Source organism: Sphaerodactylus townsendi, unplaced genomic scaffold, assembly GCF_021028975.2.
Source record: "Sphaerodactylus townsendi isolate TG3544 unplaced genomic scaffold, MPM_Stown_v2.3 scaffold_40, whole genome shotgun sequence".
Classification (NCBI taxonomy): domain Eukaryota; kingdom Metazoa; phylum Chordata; class Lepidosauria; order Squamata; family Sphaerodactylidae; genus Sphaerodactylus; species Sphaerodactylus townsendi.
In genome coordinates, this window is record NW_025950583.1 from 29,272 (window position 1) to 39,093 (window position 9,822).

Here is a 9,822-nt window from a genome sequence, read left to right on the forward strand (position 1 = left end):
GGGGGGGGGGGTGGGGGGGGGGGGGGGTGGGGGGGGGGGGGGGTGGGGGGGGGGGGGGGTGGGGGGGGGGGGGGGTGGGGGGGGGGGGGGGTGGGGGGGGGGGGGGGTGGGGGGGGGGGGGGGTGGGGGGGGGGGGGGGTGGGGGGGGGGGGGGGTGGGGGGGGGGGGGGGTGGGGGGGGGGGGGGGTGGGGGGGGGGGGGGGTGGGGGGGGGGGGGGGTGGGGGGGGGGGGGGGTGGGGGGGGGGGGGGGTGGGGGGGGGGGGGGGTGGGGGGGGGGGGGGGTGGGGGGGGGGGGGGGTGGGGGGGGGGGGGGGTGGGGGGGGGGGGGGGTGGGGGGGGGGGGGGGTGGGGGGGGGGGGGGGTGGGGGGGGGGGGGGGTGGGGGGGGGGGGGGGTGGGGGGGGGGGGGGGTGGGGGGGGGGGGGGGTGGGGGGGGGGGGGGGTGGGGGGGGGGGGGGGTGGGGGGGGGGGGGGGTGGGGGGGGGGGGGGGTGGGGGGGGGGGGGGGTGGGGGGGGGGGGGGGTGGGGGGGGGGGGGGGTGGGGGGGGGGGGGGGTGGGGGGGGGGGGGGGTGGGGGGGGGGGGGGGTGGGGGGGGGGGGGGGTGGGGGGGGGGGGGGGTGGGGGGGGGGGGGGGTGGGGGGGGGGGGGGGTGGGGGGGGGGGGGGGTGGGGGGGGGGGGGGGTGGGGGGGGGGGGGGGTGGGGGGGGGGGGGGGTGGGGGGGGGGGGGGGTGGGGGGGGGGGGGGGTGGGGGGGGGGGGGGGTGGGGGGGGGGGGGGGTGGGGGGGGGGGGGGGTGGGGGGGGGGGGGGGTGGGGGGGGGGGGGGGTGGGGGGGGGGGGGGGTGGGGGGGGGGGGGGGTGGGGGGGGGGGGGGGTGGGGGGGGGGGGGGGTGGGGGGGGGGGGGGGTGGGGGGGGGGGGGGGTGGGGGGGGGGGGGGGTGGGGGGGGGGGGGGGTGGGGGGGGGGGGGGGTGGGGGGGGGGGGGGGTGGGGGGGGGGGGGGGTGGGGGGGGGGGGGGGTGGGGGGGGGGGGGGGTGGGGGGGGGGGGGGGTGGGGGGGGGGGGGGGTGGGGGGGGGGGGGGGTGGGGGGGGGGGGGGGTGGGGGGGGGGGGGGGTGGGGGGGGGGGGGGGTGGGGGGGGGGGGGGGTGGGGGGGGGGGGGGGTGGGGGGGGGGGGGGGTGGGGGGGGGGGGGGGTGGGGGGGGGGGGGGGTGGGGGGGGGGGGGGGTGGGGGGGGGGGGGGGTGGGGGGGGGGGGGGGTGGGGGGGGGGGGGGGTGGGGGGGGGGGGGGGTGGGGGGGGGGGGGGGTGGGGGGGGGGGGGGGTGGGGGGGGGGGGGGGTGGGGGGGGGGGGGGGTGGGGGGGGGGGGGGGTGGGGGGGGGGGGGGGTGGGGGGGGGGGGGGGTGGGGGGGGGGGGGGGTGGGGGGGGGGGGGGGTGGGGGGGGGGGGGGGTGGGGGGGGGGGGGGGTGGGGGGGGGGGGGGGTGGGGGGGGGGGGGGGTGGGGGGGGGGGGGGGTGGGGGGGGGGGGGGGTGGGGGGGGGGGGGGGTGGGGGGGGGGGGGGGTGGGGGGGGGGGGGGGTGGGGGGGGGGGGGGGTGGGGGGGGGGGGGGGTGGGGGGGGGGGGGGGTGGGGGGGGGGGGGGGTGGGGGGGGGGGGGGGTGGGGGGGGGGGGGGGTGGGGGGGGGGGGGGGTGGGGGGGGGGGGGGGTGGGGGGGGGGGGGGGTGGGGGGGGGGGGGGGTGGGGGGGGGGGGGGGTGGGGGGGGGGGGGGGTGGGGGGGGGGGGGGGTGGGGGGGGGGGGGGGTGGGGGGGGGGGGGGGTGGGGGGGGGGGGGGGTGGGGGGGGGGGGGGGTGGGGGGGGGGGGGGGTGGGGGGGGGGGGGGGTGGGGGGGGGGGGGGGTGGGGGGGGGGGGGGGTGGGGGGGGGGGGGGGTGGGGGGGGGGGGGGGTGGGGGGGGGGGGGGGTGGGGGGGGGGGGGGGTGGGGGGGGGGGGGGGTGGGGGGGGGGGGGGGTGGGGGGGGGGGGGGGTGGGGGGGGGGGGGGGTGGGGGGGGGGGGGGGTGGGGGGGGGGGGGGGTGGGGGGGGGGGGGGGTGGGGGGGGGGGGGGGTGGGGGGGGGGGGGGGTGGGGGGGGGGGGGGGTGGGGGGGGGGGGGGGTGGGGGGGGGGGGGGGTGGGGGGGGGGGGGGGTGGGGGGGGGGGGGGGTGGGGGGGGGGGGGGGTGGGGGGGGGGGGGGGTGGGGGGGGGGGGGGGTGGGGGGGGGGGGGGGTGGGGGGGGGGGGGGGTGGGGGGGGGGGGGGGTGGGGGGGGGGGGGGGTGGGGGGGGGGGGGGGTGGGGGGGGGGGGGGGTGGGGGGGGGGGGGGGTGGGGGGGGGGGGGGGTGGGGGGGGGGGGGGGTGGGGGGGGGGGGGGGTGGGGGGGGGGGGGGGTGGGGGGGGGGGGGGGTGGGGGGGGGGGGGGGTGGGGGGGGGGGGGGGTGGGGGGGGGGGGGGGTGGGGGGGGGGGGGGGTGGGGGGGGGGGGGGGTGGGGGGGGGGGGGGGTGGGGGGGGGGGGGGGTGGGGGGGGGGGGGGGTGGGGGGGGGGGGGGGTGGGGGGGGGGGGGGGTGGGGGGGGGGGGGGGTGGGGGGGGGGGGGGGTGGGGGGGGGGGGGGGTGGGGGGGGGGGGGGGTGGGGGGGGGGGGGGGTGGGGGGGGGGGGGGGTGGGGGGGGGGGGGGGTGGGGGGGGGGGGGGGTGGGGGGGGGGGGGGGTGGGGGGGGGGGGGGGTGGGGGGGGGGGGGGGTGGGGGGGGGGGGGGGTGGGGGGGGGGGGGGGTGGGGGGGGGGGGGGGTGGGGGGGGGGGGGGGTGGGGGGGGGGGGGGGTGGGGGGGGGGGGGGGTGGGGGGGGGGGGGGGTGGGGGGGGGGGGGGGTGGGGGGGGGGGGGGGTGGGGGGGGGGGGGGGTGGGGGGGGGGGGGGGTGGGGGGGGGGGGGGGTGGGGGGGGGGGGGGGTGGGGGGGGGGGGGGGTGGGGGGGGGGGGGGGTGGGGGGGGGGGGGGGTGGGGGGGGGGGGGGGTGGGGGGGGGGGGGGGTGGGGGGGGGGGGGGGTGGGGGGGGGGGGGGGTGGGGGGGGGGGGGGGTGGGGGGGGGGGGGGGTGGGGGGGGGGGGGGGTGGGGGGGGGGGGGGGTGGGGGGGGGGGGGGGTGGGGGGGGGGGGGGGTGGGGGGGGGGGGGGGTGGGGGGGGGGGGGGGTGGGGGGGGGGGGGGGTGGGGGGGGGGGGGGGTGGGGGGGGGGGGGGGTGGGGGGGGGGGGGGGTGGGGGGGGGGGGGGGTGGGGGGGGGGGGGGGTGGGGGGGGGGGGGGGTGGGGGGGGGGGGGGGTGGGGGGGGGGGGGGGTGGGGGGGGGGGGGGGTGGGGGGGGGGGGGGGTGGGGGGGGGGGGGGGTGGGGGGGGGGGGGGGTGGGGGGGGGGGGGGGTGGGGGGGGGGGGGGGTGGGGGGGGGGGGGGGTGGGGGGGGGGGGGGGTGGGGGGGGGGGGGGGTGGGGGGGGGGGGGGGTGGGGGGGGGGGGGGGTGGGGGGGGGGGGGGGTGGGGGGGGGGGGGGGTGGGGGGGGGGGGGGGTGGGGGGGGGGGGGGGTGGGGGGGGGGGGGGGTGGGGGGGGGGGGGGGTGGGGGGGGGGGGGGGTGGGGGGGGGGGGGGGTGGGGGGGGGGGGGGGTGGGGGGGGGGGGGGGTGGGGGGGGGGGGGGGTGGCGGGGGGGTTCTGGGCGTGGGGGGGGGGGGGGGGGGGGGACCCCCCCCCCCGGACGCTTTCCCAGTGCAGCTGTGCCCTCCCCTCTTTCTGTGCACTGGATCCTCTTCTGCCGAACTGTTTCTCACTACAATATTTTTGTCTTCCAGTCTCCCCTCATTTTTAATTTCACCCATCCCACTTTTGGGATTTAATTATGATTTCCTCTCCGCTTCCATAAGCACAGGAGAAGGGGGGTCCATCAGACCAGTGGCCCATCCAGTCCAGCACCCATCTTGTCCACGTGGCTTGTCCACGTGGGCTTTTTCCACTGATTCCGGCCTTGTCCTGCTTCGGCTTATGCCCAAATGGATTCCAATGCTTGTGAATCTCACAATACTAGAACCAGGGGGCATCCATTGAAAATGCTGGGGGGGAAGAATTAGGACTAATAAAAGGAAACACTTCTTCATGCAACGTGTGATTGTGTTTGGAATATGCCGCCACAGGAGGTGGTGACGGCCACTAACCTGGATAGCTTTAAAAGGGGCTTGGACAGATTTATGGAGGAGAAGTCGATCTCTGGCTACCAATCTTGATCCTCCTTGATCTCAGATTGCAAATGCCTGAGCAGACCAGGTGCTCGGGAGCAGCAGCCGCAGAAGGCCATTGGTTTCACATCCTGCATGTGAGCTCCCAAAGGCACCTGGTGGGCCACTGCGAGTAGCAGAGAGCTGGACTAGATGGACTCTGGTCTGATCCAGCAGGCTCGTTTTTATGTTCTTATGGTACACTTATTATAAAATAATTGTTAGTACAGTACAGTAAAATACAGTATTGATTGTATTTTATGGTTTCATGTTTTTAAATTGTAACTTTGATATGTTGGAAGCTGCCCCAAAGAACATAAGAACATAAGAACAAGCCAGCTGGATCAGACCAGAGTCCATCTAGTCCAGCTCTCTGCTACTCGCAGTGGCCCACCAGGTGCCTTTGGGAGCTCCCATGCAGGATGTGAAAGCAATGGCCTTCTGCGGCTGTTGCTCCCAATCACCTGGTCTGTTAAGGCATTTGCAATCTCAGATCAAAGAGGAGAGAGTGTAATAGAAATTTAATTAAAACATTTTTTTAAAATCTTGGGCCAGTCTCACTATCTTGATCTAATGTGCTTCACAGATATAAATGAAGTAAAATAGTTTAAACATTTTCACCATCCCATCAGCTCATGCACAGTGGCGTAGCACCCAGGGGGTGGGCGTCTTGTACAAGGAGCGTGGCAGGGCGGGGCGTTCTAGGGGCATGGCAGGGCGGGGGTGCAGGGCACACACGTGCCCCGGGCGTGGTTCCCCCTCGCTACGGCTCTGCCCATCCAGCTCCATTTTTCTTTGTGGCATAACCAAGGACTGTATGAATACAGTAAACATCATTTCCAGTTCACCCATGATGTAGTGTCTCAGGCCAATTTTTCTCACCATGGGAGCCCAGGTGAGTTGCCATTCACACAGAGGCGTATCTAGGGTGGGACAGCTAAGGTGTGCGTCCTGGGTGCCTCTCGAAGGGGGGCACTTTTGGCCACATGCCCCTGCCCCGCCAAGAACTCCCACCTCTGCCTTGGATGGGCTCAGCTTTAAACTGTGGGCTTAGCCCGGCTGTTTCCAGCTTTAGACTCCTGGCTCTACCCCCAAAGCTTCATGACCAAAGTCAGGTGGACTTTGGAGGTGGAGCCTGGAGTTGAATTCTGGGCGTGACCATGCTGGCAGGGGCTGATGGGAATTGTAGTCCATAACATCTGGAGTGCCAAAGGTTCGCCACCACTCCCTCTGCAGGGTGTCATAGTGGTTAAGAGCAGGTGCACTCTAATCTGGGGAATTGGGTTTGATTCCCCGCTCTGCCACTTGAGCTGTGGAGGCTTACCTGGGGAAGCAGGTTAGCTTCTGCTCTCCAACACATGCCAGCTGGGTGACCTTGGGCTGGTCACAGTTCTTCAGAGCTCTCTCAGCCCCACCCACCTCACAGGGTGTTTGTTGTGGGGGGGTGGAGGGAAAGGAAATTGTAACCAGTGGTGAGATCCAAAAATTTTAATAACAGTTTCCGATGGTGGTGGGATTCAAACAGTGGCGCTGCCGCACACACGCGCCTCCAGTCCCTATTGGGCAGGGAGGTTGCTTTAGTAACCCCTTCTCGGCACTGAGGAAAAATTAGTAACCACATCTAGAGAAGTGGTGAGAACTGGTTGGATCCCACCTCTGATTGTAACCCCTTTGAGTCTCCTTACTGGAGAGAAAGGGGCAGAGGTGGGATCCAGCAGGTTCTCACAGGTTCCGGAGAGTAGGTTACTAATTATTTGTGTGTGCCGAGAGGGGGTTACTAATGGGTGATTTTGCCACGTGGTTTTTGCCTTAGCTACGCCCCTCCTCTCAGCAGTAGCGCGTAGAACTTGAAGCAGTCTAGCAGGAGGTGCACCGGCGTGCGTGGCAGCCTGCTCCTGTGTGCATTCGTTTCCCTCCACAGCCCCGCCCAGGAATGCCCCATTCCTGGAATGCCCGGCCACGTCCCCGTCGTGCCCCGCCCAGCCCCATTGGCGCTACGCCACAGTTTGAATCCCACCACCATGGAAACCTGTTACTAAAATTTTTGGATCCCACCACTGGAAAGGGGGGTATAAATCCAAACTCTTCTTCCTCTTCTTCTTCTTTACAAAATTTTGGAATATTTAGTGAACAAGGACACATTATTTACCTGTGGGGTTTCCCTCTTGGGTATTTGATTTGCTCGTCGCTCCGAATTGTCTGTGTGGAGAGAAGCAACACGACAAAGAAAAACTCGGTGAAATGAGAATGAGGGACGGGTGTGACGTGGTGCTTCTTAAAAGTTCATTACCTCCGGCTCGATGCTTCATGAAGAGTAGGATCGATGACAGGACCACGAGGCTGAGAATGGCAGGAAACCCAAAATATACATATGCAAAGCAGTTTCCTGTAAAAGGAGGGGGAGAGAGAGAGAAATTGTGGTTGGCAGATGTTGGGCCACAGAGACAAGCACCCAAGGCACTGCTGAGCAGAGGTGGAGATACCAGGGGGCCGGAGCTGCGCGTTGCACCGGGCGTGCACTGAGGGGGGGAAATCACCCCCACCCCTCTCGCGGTGCCCCCTCCTGCCCCCCGCCACCCCCCCCCCCACACACACTTACTTTATTGAAACAGTGCAGGCTGGAGAAGCGGCCTGTTCCCTTCAGGCTGAAAACGGCCTGGTGAGAACTACACTTCCCAGGAGACCTTGCGAGCCCCAGGGTCTCTTGGGAAGTGTAGTTCCCACCAGGCCATTTTCAGCCTGAACGGAACAGGCTGCTTTTCCAGGTTGAACTAAGGTAAGGGAGGGGCAGGGCGGCATGGAGGGGGGGAGCACTCTGGCCCAGCTACACCTCTGATGCTGGGTAGCTACTTGACACCATCGTGCCGCCATGTTGGCTGACTCTGGCCAAAGTCAGGTGCTTCCTTCCTGTCCTGGGGTGTGGTGGGAGATGGCAGGAGGCATTTGAGCGGCATTTCCTCTTCTCTGTCTTTCCTTATCTCACATCAGCTGTTAACAGCAGTGGCGTAGGAGGTTAAGAGCTCGTGTATCTAATCTGGAGGAACCGGGTTTGATTCCCAGCTCTGCCGCCTGGGCTGTGGAGGCTTCTCTGGGGAATTCAGATTAGCCTGGGCACTCCCACACACGCCAGCTGGGTGACCTTGGGCTAGTCACAGCTTCTCGGAGCTCTCTCAGCCCCACCTACCTCACAGGGTGTTTGTTGTGAGGGGGGAAGGGCAAGGAGATTGTCAGCCCCTTTGAGTCTCCTGCAGGAGAGAAAGGGGGGATATAAATCCAAACTCTTCTTCTTCTTCTTAATGAGTGCTGCAGAAATACAGTGGAACCTCAGTTTTCGTTGGTCATCCGTCCAAAAAGAATCAATGAAAACCGAAACCGATTAAAACCAAGGCAAACATTTCCATAGGAATCAATGTAAATCCCATTAATCCGTTCTAGGCACTCCAAAAAACATACCAAAAACACATTTTTGGGTGAATAAACATAGTGCTTAATGCTGAAAACAGTAACAAACAATAACACTAGGACCAGCTTCCGAGTCAGTGGACCGATGTCGCCCCAGAAAGCTGTCCCAAGAGGTCTGTTTCTGACGCCTCTTTAAGATTTGTCTGAAATGGGGCAAGACGTTGTCATTAAACAAGTTGCAGACACGGCCTGCAACAGCTTTGTCCGGGTGATTTTTCTCCACAAACCCCTGCACCTGACTGCGAATCGATGAAAACCGAGGCAAATTCTTCACTGAAAAAACCGATGATAACCGAAAAACTGATGAAAACTGAAGGCAATGAAAACCGAGGTTCCACTGTAGTACACTTCTCTTGTAACTGAGATCCCGTGATGCCGCTCCTTACCGTTGGACATGTGCTTTCCCCAGCACAAACTTCTTCTTCTTAAAACCTGAGTGGCTGCTCAATTTTATCTCTGTACTAGATTGTGCTCTATTGTGAATGCTTTCAATTTTAATTTAATTTAACTCTTCAACTCATAAACCGCTCTCCCCTGACAAGCGGGGCTCAGAGTGGTGTACAACAATATATTTAATTAAAAATTAAACAATTAAATCTAAACATGTAAAATTACAGTTGGTACAGAATGGTGCCCTTCCCTTTTAAAAAAAAAACCCTAAGGGTAGGGTTAATAACAAATATAAAATCAATAAAAACATAAAACATACAAAAATTTCAAAAAAACCCACATTAAAATGTAAAAAAAAGAGGAGAGGTTAACTAGTTATCTTTCATTTTTGTTTTTTTTGTAATGGCTTTTGGCCAGTGGTGGGATCCAAAAATTTTAGCAACAGGTTCCCATGGTGGTGGGATTCAAACTGTGGAGTAACCAAGGGCTGGGCAGGGCACGACAGGGTGTGGCCAGGCATTCTGGGGACGGGGCATTCCTGGGCGGGGCTGTGGCAAGGACGCAGCCGCTGTGCCGGTCCTTGGGCAGGAAACGAATGCGCGCAGGCGCAGGCTGCCACGCACGCCGGTGCACCTCCTGCTAGACTGCTTCAAGTTCTACGCGCTACTGTGGAGAGGAGGGGCGTAACTAAGGCAAAAATCACGTGGCAAAATCACCAATTAGTACCCCCTCTCGGCACACACAAACAATGAGTAACCTACTCTCCGGAACCTGTGAGAACCTGCTGGATCCCACCTCTGCTTTTGGCTAAATGCAATACATTTTACTACTACAACTATCACACACATCTGATAGAGTTGGTGGACATTCCCTAGCTGGCGGGATTTTCTCTTCTATCTCACTGTTACCTGCTTCCGTGGTCTTTCTGTTCTCCTGGAGCAAACACGGATAAGCCTCCTTGTCAGTCCATCCCTCTGGAGGCATCATCTCAAAGTGCCAAATGTTGACGCCTCCGTCTTCGTCTATCACACCAACCCCCTTCTGGTCCCGAGACTGTTCTCCGCTGATAGCCCAGGAGAAATTATCCCAAGCAGGATCGGCATCAAACGTGAGATAGAGACAAGGGATACTGGGGTTCGGCTGAGCCCCCTCCAAGGGAAAAGGCACCAGGATGGAATGTCTTGGTCTTGGATTATCTACAAGGGGAAGGACAATCGTCAATAATTTCGCTACCTTTTTATCACTCCGGCAGGTACTAGGGGGAGTTCTGCGAATGAGTTCCAAAGAGATGGTTTTTTCCCTTAAAAAAGATTAGGCAGGCCACATCCTGATTCTCCTTGGGACCACACACAAATGGAGGGGGTTTAACTGGGGGCATCGGGGGAAAAATGGCACCTGGAGCAAAATGGCGCCCGGGCACGCCCCCCATGCTGCTCCTTACCTTTCTTTGCCAGCTGAAAACAGCTTTCAACTGGCTGAAATTGGGCCAGGCTGGTGGGACGGGGCCAGGCCTGACGAGGCGGGGCGGGGGCGGCATGCACCTGGTGCAAGGTGCACCCCCTGTCCCCTTTTAGCTCCACCTCTGGGTTTAGCCCTTCCCCAGCACCATTTTCCCAGCTCGAAACACAGTAGAAGAAGAAGAAGAAGAAGAAGAAGAAGAAGAAGAAGAAGAAGAAG